At 46.5% G+C, this 22,353-nt stretch overlaps 1 protein-coding gene across 4 annotated transcripts in view; it reads left to right on the top strand.

The window, feature by feature from the left end:
- LOC121272329 (rho guanine nucleotide exchange factor 15-like) overlaps window positions 1-22,353 on the top strand; it is a 64,143-nt gene that overhangs the window by 5,592 nt on the left and 36,198 nt on the right. The gene's annotated exons all lie outside the window — the stretch shown is intronic.

Here is a 22,353-nt window from a genome sequence, read left to right as displayed (position 1 = left end):
CCCTCCAACAATGGGAACAGCTTTTCCCCTTTCTACTCCATCTGGAACCCTCATGATTTTGAATAATTTTGACCTTGAATAATTTTGATTTTAAAATTTTCGTCCTTGTTTTCAAATTCCCCTTTGGCCTCGCCCCCCCCCCAATCTCCACCATCTCTGTAATCTCCTCCTGCCTCGGAACCCTCCGAGATCTCTGGGTTCCTCTAATTCCAGCCTCTTGTGCACCCCCCCAATTATAATTGTTCCACAATTAGTGGCTGTATCTTCAGTTGTCTAGGCCCCAAGCTCTGGAATTCCATCCCTACACCTCTCCGCCTCTCTAACTCCTTGAAGAGACTATCGTTTGACCAAGCTTTTGATCACTGATCTAACATCTCCTTATGTGGCATGGTGTTATGTGGCTCGCTATTATGTGGCTCCAGTGAAGCACCTTGGGATATTTTATTATGTTAGAGGCGTAATATAAATATAAGTTGTTGTTGTTTAAGTGCAGTTACAGTGACTAGTTGTTAGCCAGGCCTGCCCCTTTAAGATAAAAGCAAAATACTGCTGATGCTGAAAATCTGAAACAAAAACAAGAATAGCTGGAAAAACTCAGCAGGTCTGACAGCGTCTGCGGAGAGGGACACAGTTAACGTTTCGAGTCCGTGTGACTCTTCATCAGAACTAAGACATATAGAAATGAGGTGAAATATAAGCTGGTAGAGGGGGGGCTGGGACAGGTAGAGCTGGAAAGGGGGCCAGTGATAGGTGGAGGCAAAGAAGCGATTGCCAAATATGTCATAGACAAAAGGACAAAGGGGTGTTGACGGTGGTGATATTAGCTGAGGAATGTGCTAATGGGGACATTAAGGGTAGAAAGCAGGGCGAGCAAGTGACAGATACCCCTAGTGGGGGTGAGGTGGGGGGAAGACTGTTTTTCAGCTATGGGGAAGTGTTAACAACAAGACCTTGAGTAACTTCTGAGCTAATTATCCTGCTGGTTATTCCTCTGCATTGGTCCCTGATGGCATTGTTCCTTTATTTTCCCCCACCACCCGCTGCCACACTCTGGGCTATATTCCGTACTGAAGAAATTTTTGTAGGAAAATGTTGAAGAAATTTTCTTCTAGAGATTGTGTTCCTGTAGCACCTTTGCAATGGGACTTCTCCCAAAGCAACTTGCAGCCGGTGAATTTCTTTTCGAAGTGTAAATTAGGAAACACGGCAGCCAATTTGCACACAGGCAGATCCGCAACGTGACAGTGACCAGATAATATGATTTTCTACGATGCGGACTGAGGGATAAATATGAATGAAGACACCGGGGAGAATTCCCCTGCTCTTACGGTAATGCCACGGAATCATATCCGCACAGACGGGTTTGGGGGGGGGGGGGTTCCTCGGCCTAACGTCTCGACCAAAGGACGGCACCACTGACGTGCAGCACTCCCTCAGTGCTGGCCTGGATTGTCTGCTCGTGCCTCAGCAGTAGGCCTTGAAACTGTGACCTCCCAACTCCGAGGCGAGAGTGCTCCCCACTGATGCATGGCGGATACCTTGGCCTTATTGCATTAAGATCATTTTTTTTTCCTGCTATTTTGTACAACCCATAGAACGTGACAGGCGTTATTTACAAGTACGGTAAGGTCTCGCCCTCTGCGACTCCCCACTTTTGCGAATTCGCTTATCCGCGCAAAAGTCTTTGTCCGCCACCCACTGTGGGTCCGAATATCCACTCAGCCGCAGTTTGGAAAATAAAAAGTAAATTTTCAGAGAATGCCGCAAAAAAGGAAAGCTGCCAAAGTAAGCTTTTTTTTATAAAAAAAGGAAGGTATCCGCAACATACTCCCTGCGGTAGAAAGTACTCACGGCATGTGAGTCGTCTGCTGTTGTTTGTGCGCGAGTGCTCCTCGTTGCTGCTGATTACAGTCCACCTCCACCGTCAAGTGTGTGACAGATTTTACATTTTTCTCATTTTATTAAACAACCCCTCCAGTAAATTTCTCTTCACGTTTATTAAAAACATAGTTTTTATTGCCTTTGATCCTTTTTATACAGGTAAAATTCTAGGTCCCGGCCATCCTATCTAATTGACTCCCATTGCAAAGTATGTTTATCGTTCGCAATATCGCCGTTTTGCAAAGCTTCCTGGGAAGGTGACTTCCCCCCCCCCCCCCCGCGAATGGCAGGACTTTACTGTACAGAAGGAGGCCATTCAGCCCATATGAGTCCATCCCACCAGCCTTCTGTAGATTAATCCATTCGGTCCCATCCCCATCCCCTCCCCACACCCCCACTCTATCCCTGCGAGTTTATTTCCCTCAAGAATCCATCCGATTTCCTTTTGAAATCATTCCTGATCCCCACTTCCACCCCCATCGTGGGTAGTGAGTGCCAGCTCGTTACCACTCGGTGTTTTTTTAAAAAAAATCTTCCCTCATATTCACCCACATTTGCACCTCTTGCTCAAAACTTTAAATCTCTGTCTCCAATCCTTGTGCAATCAGCTAATGGGATTAGCTTTTCTTTGTCTAATTTATCTAACTCTGTTGTAATCTTGTACACCTAGAGTCATAGAACAGTTACAGCACAGGAGACCGGTTGGCCTCTTACGTTTGTTCCTGCTCTCTGCAAGAGCAACTCACCTAAGCGCACTGGCCTCACCTTTTCCCCATGGCCTGCAAATTTTTCTTTTCTGATGATACGCTTCCCTTTTGAATGTCATGATTGAATCTGCCTTCTCATTCGCTTGGTCTATGTCCTCTCTTTCTTTCTTTCTCTTTCCTTCTCTCTCTTTCCATCTCTCTCTCTCTCTCTTTCTCTTTCCTTCTCGCTCTCTCGCTCTTTCTCTCTCTTTCCTTCTCACTCTCTCGCTCACTCTTTCTTTCTCTTTCCTTCTCGCTCTCTTTCCTTCTCGCTCTCTTTCCTTCTCGCTCTCTTTCCTTCTCGCTCTCTTTCCTTCTCGCTCTCTTTCCTTCTCGCTCTCTTTCCTTCTCGCTCTCTTTCCTTCTCGCTCTCTTTCCTTCTCGCTCTCTTTCCTCCTCTCTCTTTCCTCCTCTCTCTTTCCTCCTTGCTCTCTCTTTCCTTCTCTCTCTCGCTCTCTCCTTCTCTCTCTCGCTCTTTCCTTCTCTCTCTCGCTCTCTGAGAATCTATAAAATTCCACAACCATCAGTCAGCCATTTTGTTCATGGTGGCCATTTTACGTGACCACAGCACTGGGGCATTTATGACAGAGTTGACTGCAACGAATGTCACTTGAGCACTTTCAGTGTGACAGAGACACAGCTATGGAGATGCTGAGAGACACAGTGCCAAACAGGAGGGAATCGTTTCCTTTAGGACTGATGTTTGGCGCAGAAAAGACATTGGAGATGGTACTGATGATGAGGAGGACTTTTCAGTTATGTGGATCGATTGGAGAAGCTGGGGTTCTTGTTCGAGAAGAAAAGGTTGAGAAATTTGCTAGAGGTGTTCAAAATCGAGATGGAGAGAGACAGAGTATATAGAGAGTGGCTGTTCCTGTTGGCAGCAAGGTCAGGAACCAGAGGATACCGGTTTAGGGTGATTGTCAAAAGAAGCCACGGCGACATGGGGAAATGCTTTTTTATGCAGTGAGCGATTAGGATCTGGAATGCACTGCCCGAGGGAGAGGTGGAGGCAGGTTCAATCATGGCTTTCAAGAGGAAACTGGATGCTGAGGGGAAAATACTTGCAGAGCTATGGTGGAGGAGTGGCCCTAGCTAAATTGCTCTAGCAGAGAGTTGACACTGGCTCGATGGGCTGAATGGCTTCCTTCGGTGCGGTAACCAAACAGTCCAGCACACCCTCAGGCAGTGCACTCCACATCCTAACCACTCGTTGTGCTTAAAAAACAAAAACGCTTTTCCTCATTCTATCAAATCTCCCCTCAAACTCCTTTGCTTCTAACCAAAGATCCCACCCATCCCTGGAACTAATCGGTAATTCTCTTCTGCACCCTCTCGCAGACACTTGCTACAAAGTGTAGCGACTGCAAATGGACGCAGCACTCCAGTCGGTGCCTAACCAGACCTTTTTATAAAGGTACGGAGTAACTTTTCTGCTGTTGTACTTAATACCCCTATTTATGGGGCCCAAGGTCACTTGTGCTTTGATAACCACCCTCCCAAGATGACCTGCACAGATCGATGCACGTGAACACCCAGGTCCATCCCTCTGTCCCTGCACACTCTTTAGAACTATGCCAGTAAGCCTCTGTTGCCTCGAATGGGGCTCAATTCACTTTTCTTCAGCTTGTGTGGAATAGAAAGTGCAGGGGCGGGGGAAGGGAGAGAGCTCAAATTGCTACAAAAACAAAAATACCATGAAAAACTCAGCAGGTCTGGCACCATCGTTGGAGTGGAACACAGTTGACATTTTGAGTCCTCATGACTCTTCAACAGAACTAATTAAAAATAGAGAAGGGGTGAAATATAAGCTGGTTGAAGGGGAGGTGTTGTTGGGACAAGAAGAGCTGGATAGAGGGCCAGTGATAGGTGGATATAACCAAAAGATGTCACAGACAGAAGGACAAAGAGGTGTTGAAGGTGGTGATATTATCTAAGGAATGTGCTAATTAAGGGTAGAAAGCAGGACAAGCAAGGTACAGATAGCCCTAGTGGGGGTGAGGTGAAGGAATCGAAAAAGGCTAACAAGTAGAGATAAAACAATTGATGGAACTACATTTAAAAATAATGGAAATAGATGGGAAAAGAAAAATCTATATAAATTATTGGAAAAAAGGGGGATCAGAAAGGGAGTGGGGTTGCAGCATAGAGTTCATGATCTAAAGTTGTTGAACTCAATATTCAGTCCGGAAGGCTGGAAAGTGCCTAGTCGGAAGATGAGGTGCTGTTCCTCCAGTTTGCGTTGAGCTTCATTGGAACAATGCAGCAGGCCAAGGACGGACATGTGGGCATGAGAGCAGAGTGGATAAAAACAAAAAACTGTGGATGCTGGAAATCCAAAACAAAAACAGAATGACCTGGAAAAACTCAGCAGGTCTGGCAGCATCGGCGGAGAAGAAAAGAGTTGACGTTTCGTGTCCTCATGACCCTTCAGCAGTTCTGTTGAAGGGTCATGAGGACTTGAAACGTCAACTCTTCTCCGCCGATGCTGCCAGACCTGCTGAGTTTTTCCAGGTCATTCTGTTTTTGTTGTGTTGAGCAGGGTGGAGTGTTGAAATGGCAAGCGACAGGGAGGTCTGGGTCATTCTTGCGGACAGACCGAAGGTGTTCTGCAAAGCAGTCACCCAGTCTGCGTTTGGTCTCCCCAATGTAGAGGAAACTGCATTGGGAGCAACAAATGCAGTAGACTAAGTTGAAGGAAGTGCAAGTGAAATGCTGCTTCACTTGAAAGGAGTGTTTGGGCCCTTGGACGGTGAGGAGAGGGGAAGTGAAGGGGCAGGTGTTGCATCTTCTGCAGTTGCATGGGGAGGTGCCGTGGGAGGGGTTTGAGGTGTAGGGGGAGATGGAGGAGTGGACCAGGGTGTCATGGAGGGAACGTTCCCTCAACTTAGTCTACTGCATTCGTTGCTCCCAATGCGGTTTCCTCTATATTGGAGAGACCAAACGCAGACTGGGTGACCGCTTTGCAGAACACGTTCGGTCTGTCCGCAAGCATGACCCAGACCTCCCTGTCAATTGCCATTTCAACACTCCACCCTGCTCTCATGCCCACATGTCTGTCCTTGGCCTGCTGCATTGTTCCAGTGAAGCTCAACGCAAACTGGAGGAACATCATCTCATCTTCCGACTAGGCACTTTCCAGCCTTCCGGACTGAATATTGAGTTCAACAATTTTAGATCATGAACTCTCTCCTCCATCCCCACCCCCTTTCCGATTTTCCCCCTCCTTTTTGTTTTTTCCAATAGTTTATATAGATTTTTCTTTTCCCACCTATTTCCATTATTTTTTAAATGTATTTCTATCCATTGTTTTATCTCTAACTTTTAGCCTTTTTCGATTCCTTCACCATCACCCTACCCCCACTAGGTCTATCTATATCTTGTTTGTCCTGCTGTCTACCCTTAATTAGCACATTCCTTAGATAATATCACCACCTTCAACACCTCTTTGTTCTTTTGTCTGTGATATCTTTTGGTTATCTCCACCTATCACTGGCCCTCTACCTAGCTCTTCTTGTCCCAACAACAACCCCCCCCCCCCCTTAAACCAGCTTATATTTCACCCCTTCTCTATTTTTATTTAGTTCTGTTGAAGGGTCATGAGGACTCGAAACGTCAATTCTACTCATCTCCACCGATGCTGCCAGACCTGCTGAGCTTTTCCAGGTATTTCTGTTTCTGTTTTTGTTTTGGATTTCCAGCATCCGCAGTTCCTTGCTTCAACTACTGATCACTGTGCAGCCCAGTGATTGCCTTTGAAAGTGTGGGTGAATATCTGTTGACTGAATCATAACCGTTCTTTTGTCAAATTATAGTTTTTGTCTGTAATTATCCTGAGACTATGTTTTTAGTTTCCCCCGACCAGCAATCGTGGCAGCACCCACACAGCTGCAGGAACAGGAGGAGGCCATTTAGCCCCTCGAGGCTGTTCTGCCATTCATTGAGGTCGTGGTTGACTGTGACCAGACCCTATGTTTGTTTTCTGTTCATTTGGATGTGGGCATCACTGGCTAGGCCAACATTTATTGCCCCTAATTTCTCTTGTTCTGAGGGCATTTATGAGTCAATCACTTTGTTGTGGGCCTGGAGTCGCTTGTGGGCCGGGCTGGGATGGGCAAGGAGTCACTTGGGGGCCAGTCCGGGCAAGGCTAGGATGGCAGATTTCCTTCCCCAAAGGACAGGTTTTTACAACAATCGACAATGGTTTCTTGGTCATCATTAGATTCTCACTCATCAGACTCATCACCATTAGATTTGAACCCAGGTTCCCAATGCATTACCCTGGGTCTCTGGCATAATAGTCCAGTGACATTACCACTACGTCATCACCTCCCCGTTGTATGAATACCAATTCCCACTCTTCCCTTCGGGATCCTCACCCTGTTCAGAAGCAAAACCCCCTCTACTGTGGAAAAACCTCAGCTCTTAAGCCCAGGCTTCAATGAGCATCACCCGCTCTCCACTCACTCTGAAGCTTGTCCTGCTTTAACTCTTAAAGGGACCTGCAATTCTAACATTGTCATGGGTGATAAGTCTTTAGTCAACCAAAGGTTAGAAGGGATATGGGGAAAAGGAATAACGCTGTTCCCTCACTGGCGCTGGGTCAAAATCCTGGAACTGTTGGCGTACCTACACCACATGGACAGCAGCGGTTCAAGACGGCTCACCACTGCCATCTCAAGGGCAATTAGGGACGGGTAATAAATGCTGGGCCTAGCCAGTGACGCCCACATCCTGTAAATGATTAATAAAAAAATGTAGAGTTTGGTCGCGGAACAGCCACGGCCTCACTGAATGGGAGGACAGCCTCGAGGGGCTAAATGGCCTCTTCCTGTTCCCATGGCTGTGTGGGTGTCGCCATGGTTACTTCCGCTGGTCAGGAGAAACTAAAAACAGTCTCAGGATAAGGGGAGGGGCGATCATTTAGGACTGAGACGAGGAGAAATTTCTTCACTCAAAGGGTTGTGAATCTTTGGAATTCTCTACCCCAGAGGGTCCATTGTTGAATACATTTAAGGCCGGGATAGACAGATTTTTGGGGTCTCAGGGAATTAAGGGATATGGGGAGCGGGCGGGAAAATGGAGTTGAAGCCCAAGATCAGCCATGACGGTATTGAATGGTGGGGCAGGGCTAACAAGCCCTGTGGTCAATTCCTCCTATTTCTTATGTTCGTGTGAGTTAGCTCAACTGTGATGCCTTCACAGATTAGCTCGCGCATGCCACAGCAAATCTCCCTTTAAATTGAGAATCCAGGTTGAAGGGCCGAGGCATTCGAGGCTGGACAGCAAGTGTGCGCAGGGGAGAGGTTGCGGTCGATCCAGTTGGGTGGCACGTAGCTTGGAGTCAGAGGCCTGTAGACGACAGGAGGGAGGGAAAGTAGATTGAGGGAGGCGAGGAACTCCACAGTGAGAACAGCAGAATGAGTCTTGACTTCAAGTTACAGGGAGGAGGGAGCATGGAGGAACCCAAGGTGCTCGGAGCTTGGAAGGACCAAGGTGGGTGGAGTGGGGGGGGGGTGGTGTGGGGGGGAGAAATGTGTGGGGTGGAGTTCAGAAGAGCAACGACCACAGCGTAGACGCACAGTGGTCATTTTACTGGACTGTTAATCCATGGTGCTTGATGTCAAGAAGCAACTCTTCACACAAAGGGGAATGGAAACCCAGAACACACTCCCGAAGAAAGCCCGAAGAGTTCATAGAAACTAGGAGCAGGAGTAGGCCATTCGGCCCTCTGAGCCTGCTCCGCCATTCATTATGATCATGGCTGATCGCCAAACTCAATAGATAGAATTGCTATTTCCAGAGTTGAGGTGCTACAGAATTTTCTCGGGTTGAGGATATTGAGGGAAGTGAAAGCAAGGAATTGGGGTGCGGATCCAACTGAATGGCGGAACAGGCTTGAGGGGCTGAATGGCCTCCCTTCCTCACCCCCTCCCAAAACCAGCCCAACTCCCGTCCTCCTAAATAATATGAAACTCGTAGTATCAGCGACAAGTTACAACACGATTCAGATACTGAAAGTGGAATCTTTGTTTATATTGCACACGTGTGCTTCTGATCAAGAATAACTTGTTTACACAGAAGGTTTCTCTTTGCACCTGGAGTTTCTGCAATCTGTAGATTTCCACCTCGAAGGATATTTTCTCCCGCTGGCAAATACCAGAGGCTACGACTGGTCTTAACGTGAGAGGTCTGGGCTGTCAACAGCCAGCAGTCGGTGTATGGCCTGATGTGCAGCCTTCATTAGGCTCAGTGCCAGGGAGACTGGGGGGTGGCATGGGGGGGGTTGCCCCTCCCTCCCTCCCTCCCTCGAGTTATTGAGTAATCCCTGTGATAATTGGATGAGGTTTGGAAAAGGCAGATTGAGGACCCCATTTTTCTGCCCCCCCCCAATTCCTTCTCTTGTTGTCCACGGAAAGGAAGTAGTAAGTAATGCAATGCTAACAGGAAGTGGGGCTATCCCAGCATGCACAGAGGTAGAGAAAAAGCTCTATTAAAAGCGAGCACAGCCATGGTCAGTTTTTTCACATTAATCTCTTGATGTGCCGTGCAGCAGGAAAAAGAACATTCAAAATGGTCAAAAAAACAGTACCACTGACACCAGTACTAACCGGAGTTCCATGCCCAGGTAAACAAGAACAGCTCAGCCAGCACCAGTTATTTCCAAGTTTCACTGTTTTCCCCTTTCTCGTACACTTGTGAGAGGGATGTTGCTTTCTTTTCCCCATTCACTCTTTGGATGCAGGAATTGCTGGTGTTATGACCAAGCAGTCGGTAAAAGCTGAGTTATGTAAAAATCCCAGAGGGAAACTTTAAACAACTGTCATAACCTAGAATTTTAAGTGTTATGTTTGAGATGCGACTCTAAATCCAGGAATCTGACCACCAGTTCTCGAGGTTTTGCATTAAACTAAATGAAACGTTTTATTAATTTACACATGTTAGAAAATATATACACATGGCTACAAAATACTACGATCACAGCTTTTAACAAATTCCCAAACTAATCTCCATTAAGGCAACAGCAACCCAAAGACTTAACCAGACACCAGGCAAAGCATTTTCACCCAACGAATTCAAAATGAGGTTCTTTTCACTTTGGTTCCTGTGGAGCCGGTTGGAGGCTTACAGCTGCTTTTGATTTCACATTACCTCTGCTCTGCACACACACAACTGCTAAAGTTATACCTAGCACTGCTCATTGAATGTAAATTCTCAATGTATCACCAACCTCTTTGAACTTCACCTCTTTTAACACTAAAACCCCTGTCATAGTACCAATTTAATTTGTAACATAAACATATTGCTTGGTATCTACTAGCTAGGTAGTAGTTTTCACCCCACTTCTTGAATGCATTGTTACAATTGAGGTTTATAAGATTGTTATGTTTTAGAGGCGTGTCTTTAATTTAAGGTAAAGTGGAGCAGGTCATGTGACCTGTTCTGAAGTCTGTTTGACAGCCAGTCTTTTGGATGGGGTTGAAGATCAAAGAGGCCCAGATTGTGTTACTGGGATGATGGTATAAGGTGTTCACAGTTGGAGACAATGGTGGCAGTCTCTGAGTTCGCAACAGGTAGACTCTGAGTCTCCCAAAGTCCCAGAAAGGTGTTGAAGGTATTGGGTTGTAAACAGTTGTGCTGCAAACTGTCCAGTTACTTCTAAGATAAGAGAGTTGAGGTCAAGAATAGCTAAGCAGCATTTCCACTTGGATACAAGGCTAATGTATTTTATGTTGCCATGGGAAAGAGTGAAGGGCAAGCCGTTTTTTTAGAGCAGGTTACAGGCTTCCCTGCAAAGCTAGAGATATTCATAATATATCAAACAATTTGTGTGGTCAGCAGAGAGAAGAAGCTGCTTGACTTTGCAAACTACCACAGTTGGATGTGGGAGGGAAATGGTCTCTATTCAAGGAAACGCCTCCTGCAGCCCTCTAAGGATTCTGGGGGATTCGTTCTGATGTGGCCAGAGAGGAAGAATCATTGGGACAGGCTTTACTGCTGTAGTGGATTTAGGAAACTCTCCGAAAATTCAGGGAAGTGCCTGGAGACAGTCACTCAAAGTTACTACTCAGTAAAATGGGGATGCGGGAATCCATTGGAAACTGGGAGTAACTGTGAACTGTTTGCTGTAAGGACTGTCATTTCATGGAAAGTGTGATGTGATATATGAATAAAAGGGCAATGTTCTTTTCTGTAGTTTAAAGCATAAGTTGCCTACGAAACAAAACTAGTGTTTAAGCAATAGTGTTTTAATCATTTGATACAGTAAAAGTTTTAAAAGTTGAAATCTTGGCATGTCATTCTTTCAGCTAGTAACTGTTCAAACTTATGTTAAAAAGTTATAGGCCTCTACAGGGATTGTGAACGTTGAAGTTGCTGGTGGTGATGAAACATACTGTTCACATTCAGAGACAAATAGGATTTCTTTGGGTGGGAGGAGAGTGGTGCACCAAGAACAGTGGGGTCCCTCCATTAACTTCTCCCTCCCCAGACAGGCTTTCCTCCTCTCAGGTGGACATAAAAAAAGGTTACCGATTTCGAAGTAGAGCAGGGGGCTTTCTCCTCGATGTCTTAATGTGTTAATCAGGTGAACATCTGTCTGGCAAAGAAAGGATTTGGAGCCAGTCTGACTACAACATAGGGTTATTCACAAAGCCCAGTGTAACATAAGACCTGACTACTTTTCCCTCCCACACTGTTTCTACTCAGTATAACATAAGTCTCGACTACTTTTCCCTCCCACACAGTTTCTACTCAGTTTACACTAGAAGGGAGAGCAAGTGAGTTTGGAAGGCATAGAAATTATAGGCCAGTTAAGGCACAAGGGAGTTTGGCAAGGTTGGATGGTATTTATTTTAATGCAAGGAGTCTGACAAATAAGGCAGATGAGTCGAGGGCACAAATTAACACATGGAAGTATGATGTCATTGCTGTCACAGAGACATGGTTGAGAGAGGGGCAGGCTCAATATTCCAGGATATGGGGACTTCAGGCGAGACAGGGAAGGAGGTAAAAGAGGAAGGGGTATTGCAATATTGATCATTGAATCAATTACAGCAGTAAGGAGGGATGACATCTTAGAAGGCTCCTCAAATGAAGTCATATGGGTAGAACTGAAAAACAAAAAAGGAGCAATCACATTGCTGGGAGTGTACTATAGGCCCCCAAACAATAAGAGAGAAATAGAAGAGCAGATATGTAGGCAAATTTCAGAGAAGTGTAAAAATAATAGAATAGTAATAGTGGAGGTTTTCAACTTCCCCAACATTAACTGGGTTAGTCATAGTGTGATAGGTTTAGAGGGAGTGGACTTCTTAAAATGCATCCAGGAGAGCTTTTTAAGCCAGTATGTAGAAGGTCCTACAAGAGAGGGGTTGGTCCTGGATTTAATTTTAGGAAATGAAGCCAGACAAGTGGTAGAGATATCAGTGGGGGAGCATTTTGCAGATAGTGATCATAACTTCGTTAGATTCAAAGTTGTTATGGAAAAGCACAAGAATGGGCCAGAAATCAGAGTTCTCAATTGGGGGAAGGCCGATTTTAATAAAATCAGATATGATTTGGTCAGAGTGGACTGGAAGCAGCTACTTTTAAGTAAATCTGCATCAGAGCAGTGGGACTCATTCAAGAAGGAAATAGGGAGCGTACAGGGCCAACATATTCCAGTAAAGACAAAGGGTGGGACCAACAAATCCAGGGAACCTTGGATGTCAAGGGATATACAGGATTGGACACAGAGAAAAAGGGAGGCTTATGGCAGATACCGAGGGCTCTAGAAGCCCTAGAGGAGTATAGAATGTGTAGGGGGAACTTAAAAAGGAAATTAGGAGAGCAAAAAGGCAGCATGAAAAAACATTGGCAGGTAAAATAGAGGAAAATCCAAAGTTATTTTACAAGTGCATTAAGATTAAGAGGATAACTAGGGAAAGAGTAGGGCCCATTAAAGACCATAGTGGTAATTTGTGTGTGGAGCCAGAAGATGTAGGTAGGGTTCTAAATGAATACTTTGTCTCGGTGTTCACAAGTGAGAGGGACGACGTTGGTATGGAAATCAGGCAGAAGGACTGTGATATCATTAAAGAAATTAGCAAAGAAAGGGAGGAGGTTCTGAGTGGACTGGCAGGCTTAAAAGTAGATAAATCCCCAGGCCAGGATGAAATGCATCCCAGGCTGTTGAGTGAGGCAAGGGAGGAGATAGCAGGGATACTGGCAATAATTTTCAATACCTCTCTGGCCACAGGAGAGGTGTCAGTGGACTGGAGGACAGCCAATGTGGTACCGTTATTCAAGAAGGGAGGAAGGGATAAACCAGGGAACTACAGGCCAGTCAGTTTAACCTCAGTGGTGGGGAAACTATTGGAAGCAATTCTGACGGACGGAATTAATCTACACTTTGAGAGGCAGGGATTAATCAAGGACAGTCAGCGTGGTTTTGTTAAGGGGAGGTCATGTCTGACCAATTTGATTGAATTTTTTGAAGAGGTGACTAGGTGTGTAGTTGAGGACAATGCATTTGACCTAGTCTACTTGGACTTCAGCATGGTTTTTGATAAGGTCCTGCATGGGAGGCTGATAATGAAGATAAGAGCCCATGGGATCCAAGGCAGTTTGGCTAATTGGATCCAGAATTGGCTGAGTGGCAGGAAGCAGAGGGTGATGGTCAAGGGGTGTTTTTGTGACTGGATACTTGAGTCCCGTGGAATCCCACAGGGGTCAGTGTTGGGTCCCTTGCTGTTTGTGGTATATATAAACGGTTTAGACTTGAATGTAGGAGGGTTGATCAGTAAGTTCGCAGTTGACACGAAAATTGGTGGGGTGGTAAATAGTGAGGAGGATAGCCTTAGATTACAGGGGGATCTAAACAGGCTGGTCAGTGGCAAATGGAATTTAATCCAGATAAGTGTGAGGTGATGCACTTGGGCAGGACAAACAAGGCATGGGAATACATGATGAATGGTAGGACCCTGGGAAGTACTGAGGCTCAGAGGGACCTTGGTGTGCATGTCCACCAGTCCCGTAAGGTAGCAGGATAGGTTGATAAGGTGGTTAAGAAGGCATGTGGGATACTTGCCTTTATTAGCCGAGGCATAGAACATAAGAGCAGGGAGGTTATGCTGGAACTGTATAAAACGCTGGTTAGGCCACAGCTAGAGTATTGCGTGCAGTTCTGGAATACGCGTTATAGGAAGGATGTGATTGCAACAGAGAAAGTGCAGAGGAGATTTACCAGGATGTTGTCTGTGCTGGAGAGTTTTAGTTATGAAGAGAGATTGGATAGACTGAGGCTATTTTCCCTGGAGCAGAGGAGATTGAGGGGGGACATGGTTGAGGTGTATAAAATTATGAGGGGCATGGATCGGGTAGACAGGAAGGAACTTTTCCCCTTGGTGGAGGGATCAATAACCGGGGGCATAGATTTAAGGTAAGGGGTAGCAGATTTAGAGTGGATGGGAGGAAGAATTTTTTCACCCAGAGGGTGGTGGGAATCTGGAACTCACTGCCTGAAAGGGTGGTAGAGGCAGAAACCCTCATAACATTTAAGTATTTGGATGTGCACTTGCAATGCCATGGCATACAAGGCCATGGGCCCAGTGCTGGAAAATGGGATTAGAATAGTTAGGTACTTGTTTGACTGGTGCAGACTCAATGGGCCGAAGGACCTTTTTCAGTGCTGTAGACCTCTGACTCTAGAACATAAGTCCTGACTACTTTTCTCTTCCACACCATTTCTCCCCCTCACAGGTGGAAACTGGTTCTTATATCTGTGCCCTAACCTTTCTCCAATTCCTATCAGCTGTTCTTAACCACAACAAGATTATGCACTCAATTGCCGCAGCCTTTGCAACATTAGCACCTTTGGGAGAATATTATCCCTCGACCAACATCACTAAACCAAGTGACCTGGTCACTATCATGTTGCTGTTTGTGGGAGCTTGCTGTGTGTACGTTGGCTGCCATGTTTTCCACATGTAACAATATTCTTGTTACCTCAATCACTCGTTAAGAACTTTTTTTTCTTTGGCATCTTCATGAGTGCCTTCAATGTTGGGGGCTGCCAGTCTGACAATAGTTTATTAAAATTAGTCTGAACCATAGGGAATTGATTTGAAAACCAGTCAAGTCTCGACCCCTTGTAACCCATTGTGCGTTGCCTGGAGTAGCAAACCAGCTTGTTGTTGGCTCTCTGCATTTCCCCCAGAACCTACCCGGTCAGAGATGCAGCACAAACAGAATTATGCCAGGAATTGGAGGGTTAAATTAAGAGGGTGGATTGCATAAATGCCCACTTGCACTCTCAATGCTATTCTACTGAAACTCGAGGAACAGTAGCTTTGCATTTCCATAGCAGCTTTCGCAACCACCGGACATCCCAAAGTGCTTTACAGCCAATGAAGTACCTCTGAAGTGTAGCCACTGTTGTAGGAATCGCAACAGCCAATTTGCACACAGCAAGCTCCCCCAAACAGCAATGTGATAATGCCCAGATAATCTGCTTTTGGTGATGTTGATTGAGGGCTGAATGTTGGCCAGGACACCGGGGAGAACTCCTCTGTTCTGGTGCTGAGAGATCTGTGATGGCCGCCTGAGGGGTCTCGACGTAACGTCTCATCTGAAAGACAGCACCTCCGACAGTGCAGCACTCCCCCGGCTGTGGTGTGCTCGAGCCCTAGAGCGGGACTTGAACTCACGACCTGCCAAACTTCATCTTCCGATTGGGCACTTCGAGACTCAACAGTTCTGGCGTAAGGCAACCAACCTGAAACGTTAGCTCAGTTTCTCTCTGCCTGGACCTGCTCGGGTGTTGCCGGTATTCTGGTTTTATTTCAGATTTTCAAAACCTGCGGTATTTTGCTTTTTGGAAAAATGTGGCTTTCACTGTTTTGGAAGATTGAGGCATCATTAGATCGATGCATTTAAAATGCTTAAAAGAAATTGCCAGGGTGATAGAAGGAAACCATTTCCTTTGGTGGGGACAGTCCAGGTGAAGGGCCAGAAGCTTAAATTTCGAGCCAGGCTGCTCAGGAAGCATTCCTTCACACAAAGGGGAGTGGAAATCTGGAATACTCTCTCCCAAAAGAGCTGGGGTGGGAGGTGCTGGGGAGGGTGTGTGAATTGGAAATTCCAAGGCTGAGATTAATAGAATTTTGTTGGATGCAGACATCAAGAGATACGGGGCAAAGGGGGTATGTGGAGTTAAGATACGATCAACCATGGCCTAATTCAATATTGGGCGGAACAGGCCCGAAGGGTTGAATGGCCTCCTCCCCCCACCCCTTCCCTATTATCTGAGGTACCATGTGAGCAATTCCACAGGAGATCAGCTAGCAGAGTTAGTCTGCTGACTCTGACATAGTGCATTTAAATTCGAGTGCAATGTGATATTTCTTTCATTACCACACAAGTGACCAGCTTTGTTCCTCTTCACGTTTTTGTATTTTAAACCAATTCCTTAATTTCTTTACCACACTAAGAGGAAGCCATCTTTACTGTACTCATGCTATGCCTCACTGACATTCTCTGACAGTGTTCAGCCAATGAAATGATAATATTGGGGGAGGTGGTGGCGTGGCAGCAATGTCACCGGACTAGTAATCCAGAGGCCCAGGTTAATGCTCTGGGTACCCGGGTTCAAATCCCACCATGGTGGAATTTAAATTAAATTAATAAAATCTGGAATATAAAGCTAGTTTTAGTAATCGTGACCATGAAACCATCAACCATTGATGTAAAAACACATCTGATTCACTAATGCCCCCTTCAGGGAAGGAAATTTGCTGTCCTTACCCAGTCTGGCCTACATGTGACTCCAGACCCACAGCAATGTGGTTGACTCTTAACTGCCCCTCTGAAATGGCCGAGCGAGCCCACTCAGTTCGAGGGGCAATTAGGAATGGGCAACAAATGTTGGCCTTCCCAGTGAGGCGCACATCCCATGAAAGAATAAATTTATACGGCATTTTTATGCTTATCCTAATAGGGCAGGCATTGCTGTGTCAACAATCTAGGAAGGCCATTAAACCCCTTGAGACTGTTCTGCTATTTAAGGAGATCATGGCCGACCTATGACCAAACTCCATGTTATGTAGGAAAGGTAACGGGCAAGTTGCGCACAGCAAGATCCCACAAAACCTGTTTGATTTGATGTGGGTTGAGGGGTAAATATTGGCCCGGGATGCCAGGAGAAACTCCGCAGCCCTCCTTCAAGCACTGTGATCTTTTGATGCCCGCTGGCGCGGGCAGCCGGTTTAACGTCTCGCCTGAAAGTTGGCGCCGCTGACCACGTGGCACTCTTCGCTACTGGCACCCCCGGGAGCGGTTGGGCCGCGTTGTGTGCGCGAGTCTCCGGGGGGGGCGGGGGGGGGCAGAACTTGAGCCCACCACAACCTTCTGATCTTGAGGCAAGATGACAGCCGTCAATTCTTAGTAGCCCAGCGAGTAACTTAGCTCCTGGCTAAACGCCTCAGGTCATGTGCAGCCCGTGGGGAGATGGCGGGGTAGGTGGTAAGGTCAATGGACTCATAATCCAGAGGTCAGGGCTCAAGATGCCTTCAAATCTCACCATGGCAGCTGGTGAAATGGAACAACCAAATGACTATTAATAATTTTATAGCATTTGAGTCAGAAACCTGAACTTAAGGTAAAACGCTAATGGTTGTTATATACCCAGAAAATATTCAGCATCACCTGTACCTTGCATTTACGTAGCATTGTGTGGGTGCTATGGCTTAGTTGGTTAAAGCACCAATCCTGTAAGCCGGAGATCCTGAGTTCGAATCCCACGTTGGTGCGTAGGTTTAAAGCCAGCAATGGCCTGAATACCAGTAATTCTGAAAGGCAGTGGCATGTTGGTAATGTCAATGGACTAGTAACCCAATAGCCCCAGCTAATCCTTTTGGTGGAGGGGGGAACAGGTTCAAATCCTGTCATGTCAGTTGGTAGAATTTAAATTCAAGTAATAAAAGCTGATATTGAAAGACAGCCTCAGTAGCGATGACCTTGAAACTACCATTGATTTTCGTAGAAACCCATCTGGTTCAATAATGCCCCCTTTAGGGAAGGATTCTGCCCGTCCTTACCTGGTCTGGCCTACATGTGACTCGAGACCCGCAGCAAACATGGTTGACTCTTAACTGCCCCTCTGAAATGGCCGAGCGAGCCACTCGGTTCAAGGGCAATTAGGGATGGGCAACAAATGCTGGCCTAGCCAGCGACGCCCACATAGAATAAAAAAAGGCTTGTGCCAGGTCTTGGCCAGAGTTACTGAGTCACACACAGCAACAATGCGGGTTCTGACTGTGCTCCGAAAAGATGCGGATTGTTAAATGCTCTGAAGTTGGTGGTGTCTTGTTTTTTTTTTGGACAGGTTTATTGCACTTTATCATACATGGCACTGTTTGTCTTTAATTCCAGTTGGCCTGAATAACATGGTGAGCAGCAGCCATCTACAAAAGGTCAGGGAGCCAGAGTATGATTTCTGAGCTTATAGGGGCCCAGCCTAAGGGACTGGGCCTCGTTTCCTAACATTTGGCTCCCAATCCTTAAGGTGCTGAACTCCTGGCTTAGAATGTGGACAGGATTCTCCGGGAGTGTCTTCAGGAATTAAGAATTTTTCCTGGAGGGAAAAATGTCTTAGGGGTTTTGAGAGAAATATTGTGGCTGTTCCTTTTTTCAATTTTTTTGGAACTCCGATTTCCTTTTTGATTTAGGAAGGTATTGGAGATGGGGGGGTGGGTGGGGGAACGCTGTTTGTCCGATGGTTGAAATCGTCCAATCGGGAAGCCAGGATTCTGTCCACTTTCCAATGGAGAGCGGGTTCACCATGATGATGGACATGTAGGGCAACCAGAGAGGGGGGAGGGGGTGCTGTGTGTGCCTGTGTATGCCTGTGTATGGGGATGTGCGCATCTGTGTGTGGGTGCTGGGGGATGGCGTGTGTGTGTGTGAGAGAGAGAGAGAGAGAGACGGGTGCCCTTAGACATCTTACCCCAGTGTGAGTGTGGATGGTGAAGGTTGGCATTGCCCACCTAATTACTCATGTTCCGCTGTCTAGCAGGGGCTACAATGCAACAGGTTTAAGTGGAAATCTTTCCCTGGCCTTAGGTACTGAGGCCCATTGTGGCGCCTCAACATCCGGTTAATACTACCCATTTATCAAATCAGTTCTATCAGGCAATGTCTTCCCTGCTGTGCCCGAGACTGGCACCAATACTAACGCATGGGCAGTCAACCCAATGGAAATTCCGCAAGCTTCACCGCTCATGCCAGCTTCAGCAAGGTGAGGTTAAAGTACAAATAAGGTATTAATACTGTGGCTACAAGAGCAGGTCAGAGGCTAGGAATCCTGCAGTGAATAACTCACCTCCTGACTCCCAAAGCCTGAGCACCATCTACAAAGCACAAGTCAGGAGTGTGATGGAATACTCCCCACTTGCCTGGATGAGTGCAGCTCCCACAACAGTCGAGAAGCTCGACACCATCCAGGACACAGCGTCCCCGCTTGATTGGCACTCCATCCACAAACATTCACTCCCTCCACCGTCATCACACAGTAGCAGCAGTGTGTACCATCTACAAGATGCAGTGCAGAAACTCACCAAGGCTCCTTAAACCCCTTCCAACTCACAACCTCTACCATCCAGAAGGGCAAGTGTGGCAGACACATGGGAACACCACCACCTGGAAGTTCCCCACCAAGCCACTCACCATCCTGACTTGGAAATATATCAGCCGTTCCTTCAATATCACTAGGTCAAAACCTTGGAACTCCCTCCTTAACAGCACGGTGGGTGTACCTACACCACATGGACTGCAGCGGCTCAAGAAGCCAGCTCACCACCCACCACCTTCTCAAGAGGGTAATTAAGGATGAGCTACAATTGCTGGTCCAGCCAGCGATGCCCCCACCCTGTGAAAAAGTCCTGTAGCAATTATGGTTTTATTTAGTGTGTAATGTACTTTTTAAGAATACTTGTTTAGGAGAGATCACATGATCTGTAGTAACCAATAGGAGAGTAGCGTGGGCTACCTTAGCAGTTAGTGTAGAGATATCGTTGGAATTGAAAGCACACGTCTAGCTGCTGCTGAGTACATTGTAAATAAACTTAATGTTTTCACTCAAGAAGTGTCTGCAGATCAACTCTATCATCAATAGTAGCAACTCAGCCACCCTTACAAGTCCCTATAGGAATAAAGTGTGTTGCACCTTTTATGGGGTTAAAGGTGTTTCCTGGTATGATGCCAATATGTCACTATGTCCTAGCTATGCCTAGTCAAATGTCTGAGAAAGGTAGTTTCCTATGTCACAACGTAAAGCAACATGTATTAGCTAATTTGTCCCTGCAACCACACCAACCCCCTCCACTTCTATCTCTCTCTCTCTCTACCCCCCCCACACACCTTAAACCAGCTTATATTTCAACTCTTTCTTGACTCACTCAAGTTCTGTCGAAGGGTCATGAGGACTTGAAACGTCAACTCTTTTCTTCTCCGCCGATGCTGCCAGACCTGCTGAGTTTTTCCAGGTAATTCTGTTTTTGTTATGTATTCGCTAATCCCTTGAAATGTGACTGTGCAGTGTCTTATTCATTGTCCTCCTTAATATAAATTCATGGATAACCTTCCTTTCTTATATAAGGAAGGACATATTTGCCTGAATGGGAGTGCAACGAAAAACATAGACATAGAAACATAGAAAATAGGAGCAGGAGTAGGCCATTCAGCCCTTCGAGCATGCTCTGCTATTCAATATGATCATGGCTGATCCTCTATCTCAATGCCGTACTCCTGTGCTCTCCCCATACTCCTTGACTTCGTTAGAGTCCAGAAATCTATCTCTTTCCTTCTTAAATATATTCAGTGACTTGGCCTCCACAGCTTCTGTGGTAGAGAATTCCACAGGTCCACCACCCTCTGAGTGAAGGAGTTTCTCCTCATCTCAGTCCTAAATGGCCTACCCGGTATCGTGAGACTGTGACCCCTTGTCCTAGAACCCCCCCCCACCAGCCCAAGGAAATGTCATCCCTGCATCCAGTCTGTCCAGCCCTGTCAGAATTTTATACATTTCAATGAGATCCCCTCTCGTTCTTCTAAACTCCAGTGAATACAGGCCTGGTCGGCCCAATATATCCTCATATGACAATTGTGCCACCCCAGGAATCAGTCGGGTGAGCCTTCGCTGCACTCCCTCTATGGCGAGTGAATCCTTCCTTAGGTAAGGAGACCAAAACTGCACACAGTACTCCAGGTGTGGTCTCCCCAAGGCCCGGTACAGCTGCAGTAAGACCTCTTTGCTCCTGTACTCAAGTCCTCTCGCATTGAAGGCCAATGGACCATTTGCTTTCTTGACTGCTTGCTGCACCTGCAGCAGTTGGACTAGTTCCTAGGATGAGTGAGGTGTTTGCTGAGGTGGAGCTTGAGTAAACCAGGCCAAGTCTGGAAGTTTAGATGAATGAAAGGTGGTCTTATTGAACCATAAAATTCTTAAGGGGCTTGAGAGGGTAAACACTGAGGGTGTTTCTTCTGGCTGGAGAGTCTAAAATGCGGAGGCCACCATCTCAGGATAAGGGGGTCGGCCATTTTGGACCAAGATTAAGAGAAATTACTCCACTCAGAGGGTTGTGAATCTTTGGAATTCCCTACCCCAGAGAGTTGGGAATGCTCCATTGTTGAAAATATTTAAGGCTGGGATAGACAGATTTTTGGGGTCTCGGAATTAAGGGATATGGGGAGCAGGCGGGAAAATGGAGCTGATCTGCCTTGATCATATTGAATGGCGGAGTGGTCTCGGTGGGCTGTGTGGTCTACTCCTGCTCCTATTTCTTCTGTTTTCAGCATCTATCCAGTCAAGCCCCTTCAGATCCATTTTAAGTTTCAATAAAATCACCCCTCATTCTTCTTAACCCCAATGAGTATAGTCCCAGCCTGCTCCACCTTTCCTCATAAGACAAACCCCTTCGTCCCAGGAAATCAGCCGAGTGAACCTTCTCTGAATGCTTCCCGTGCAAGTATGTCCCTCCTTAAGTAAGGACACCAAAACTGCGTGCAGTACTCCAGGTGCAGTCTCACCAAAGTCCCGTACAGTGTTAGCAAGACTTCTATTCCCCTTGCAATAATCCCAAATGTTCCAATTGCCTTTCTAATCACTTGCTGTGCCTGCAAGTGACTCATGTACCAGGACACCCAGATCTGCAGCCCTCTCTCCATGTAAATAATATTCTCCTTTTTCTAGCTGTATTTATGTAGCCTTCTATGAATTCAGGGTGTCCAAAATCCCTTTTCCATGCAATGAAGCACATCTGGAATAAGCGGAGGACAAATATTTAAGGTGATTGGTGACAATGACGAAACACATCTTTGCGCAGTGGGTCGATGTTGGAACTTACTGTCCAAAAGGGTGTTGGAAGCGGGTTCAATCGTAACTTTCAAAGAATAAAAGTGGCGGTGGGGGGGGGCAGTTGGATGAATAGTTGGAAGGGGAAGAATCTGCTGGGTTAAGTGGCGGGGGTGGGGGCAGGAGGAGAGGGGAATGGGACCAATTAGATACCCCTTTCAAAGGGCAGACATGAAGGCCTGAATGGCCTCCCTCTCCCCGCGCCCCCCCCCCCCCCCCCCCCCCCCCCCTGTGAGTTTACGGCATTACGCGTGGTTGCAACGTGCGAAACGCAGCAGCCAGTTTGTGCACAGCAAGATCCCACGGTGTGATAAATGACTATAGGTGGTCTGTTTC

The sequence above is a fragment of the Carcharodon carcharias genome, chromosome 33 (assembly GCF_017639515.1).
Source record: "Carcharodon carcharias isolate sCarCar2 chromosome 33, sCarCar2.pri, whole genome shotgun sequence".
Taxonomy (NCBI): Eukaryota; Metazoa; Chordata; class Chondrichthyes; order Lamniformes; family Lamnidae; genus Carcharodon; species Carcharodon carcharias.
The sequence above is the reverse complement of the archived record's forward strand: the minus strand, read 5'-3'. Positions and strand labels throughout refer to the sequence as shown.